Source organism: Morone saxatilis, unplaced genomic scaffold (genome assembly GCF_004916995.1).
Source record: "Morone saxatilis isolate NCDOM2014 unplaced genomic scaffold, NCSU_SB_2.0 Contig10, whole genome shotgun sequence".
Lineage (NCBI taxonomy): Eukaryota > Metazoa > Chordata > Actinopteri > Moronidae > Morone > Morone saxatilis.
Window position 1 is genome coordinate 5,928,247 of NW_023339652.1, and position 2,521 is coordinate 5,930,767.

Sequence of the window (2,521 nt, forward strand, 5' to 3'; positions counted from 1 at the left end):
ATTTTCAATTAGAGACATGATCCTGACTGTCCGATAAATTTAGTACAGATGGTGTCCTGTAAGCTAGCAGCAGAGAACGTTTAAGAACTCTTTATGCCCTCTAATGTCTGCATCAGTGTTAATGCGCCACACTAAACTTGTTATGTATTTAAGGGATGGTATTAATAAGAGGTTGTGTCCCTGATTTATCGCATGGTCCCTTAAATATGTCTGGCCATTTGGGAAGGAGATATACAGGCCCAATGGCAGACAGTGCAAAGTGCTGATTTGTACCATAAACCGCACATAATAGTGTAAACTATCTATAATTTGTACACCAGTGATGTGGCATTTTTCCAATTTTCAATACACTAGTGTTCTTGTTGATATTCACTCTTATGCTGCCTTCAACCAAATATCAAACAGTAACCTAAACATAAGTTTTGCCATTTATAATTGCACGACTTATATGGCGATTTGGAAGTATGGACATGATCTACTGTGCTAAACATCTTATAACAGGTAGGTCTTTTAAGAGAGATGGCACAGAAGAAGTGATTTTGTGTAGTTAGAGATGTATGAAGTCTCCATATAATAGAACTTCTATATTATTTAGGCTACAAATTATGGGATTTGGGGGCTTGAGTAAATTCTTTCAGGGGCCCAGTTGATGGCAGGACAACTGCATTATTAGCCAGCTATAGATATTGATTGGTATTTCATGGAGGGAAACTGTTTTATGATTAATGTTTCATTTTTCTGTTACTTAAATAAAGTAAAAATAAAAACATCTAAGATAGAAATACTTGCAAAATAAATACAAATAATTGGTTTAGTTTAACTATATTTGATTAGCTATTGTAATGTTATATCAATCAGAATCTCAGTCGCTTTATTGGCCTAGTATGTGTACACATGCTTTATTGGCCAAGTCACTAAATAATACATGCTCTCAATGTTACACACGGCTCTAAGAATAAATTACAGGAAGACAGAAATAGATATAGCTAAAAACAAGGGTGACAAAGCTGAACAAAGATAGATAAACATAAACATTTAACTATAATGTGCATACAAGCAGGTGCAAAAAGTAGATGGGTAAATACAGGCCTATATAAAAAGCGACATTGATCAATAATATACAAATGTTTCTGTAAACTAGATAAATTCAAATAGTGCAAAGGAAAACATATAGAGTGTGTAATGTAATAGATTACTTCATATAAATCATTAGGTGGTAAATAGACTGCAATACAGTATATACATGTTTATATACACTCGCAAGTTTATATCTAACAAAAATGATGATGAAGTGTACGTGTAAAAATGTGTATTTCAATTGTAAAATAATATAATTTATAATGTGTAAGCACAGTGGATGTTTTAGATGCTTTAATCTTTTTTATTTACATTATGATGATATAGCTGCTTATTATTGTTATCATTAAAGTTATTCTGCACAAACCAGCTGGCTCGTTTCATTTTTAGAATAAGCAGAAAATAAAAAACTTTTATAACATATAAGTTGTCCACTGTTGTTATAATCCTATATTTCATGCAGAGGCATCTAAAGGCACCACAAAAGTAGGCTGTAGTCTGAACCAACCAGTTGTGAAGCAGATGAGGCCTACGTCATGGTCGGCGTGTCTGCCTCTTTCAATGTATTGTTAAGAAAGTACAGCAGACAGAGGCCGGAAGCCAGGAAACAAGTTCCTAGAAGAGCAGTTTATAGAAAGAGCAGGGTTTGTACCTGCTCTTTTAAATGTGCAATACTCAGGTTAACGTGTAATACTCTGGCTTAATCTGTCACTAATACTGCAGTCTTTTTAAGGATGTCAACATATTAAGATTCAAGATTCAAGAGGTTTATTATCACATGTACAGTAAGAAACACAGTGGTTTATACGTACAATGAAAATCTTACTTTGCCCGACTCTCTTAGGCAACACACAAGTAGAAGAGTAGAATAAAGTTAAGAATATAAAAATTTTAAAAATTTAAAATTTTAATAATGTTAACATTATCAGTACTTATTATTAACATTAACAGTACTCCTGTTGTTTTTCATTACACTTCTGTCAGTCATATACTGTAGCATACACTTACTTATATCTCTATTTATTGTCATATATTGAACTATAATATTTTTATATATTTATTTTATATGTGTATATTTATATAGGCCTATAGATTTATACATTTCTATTTCTATTTCCAGATATATTATTAAATATTGTAATATAATTACTATTTCTATTCTTAATATCGTGTGAGCACCTTGAGCAGCAGTAACAAACACATTACCAATCAATCAACCACAGTATTTTGTGATTCTGACTCCACAGCGGGGCTTTTATTCTGAAATCCGTCGCCGGACGTCTGCTTTGACGTAGAGCGTAGAGGAAGCAGCGAGCTGAGAGGCGAGCAGGACTGGAGCAAACCCAGCAGTCTCAGCCTCATGCTTCATCCTGGGCACTTCTCCTCCTCCTGTCCGCTCTCGACAATATTGTGACAATATTTATTTTTTAATTTTTTTATTATT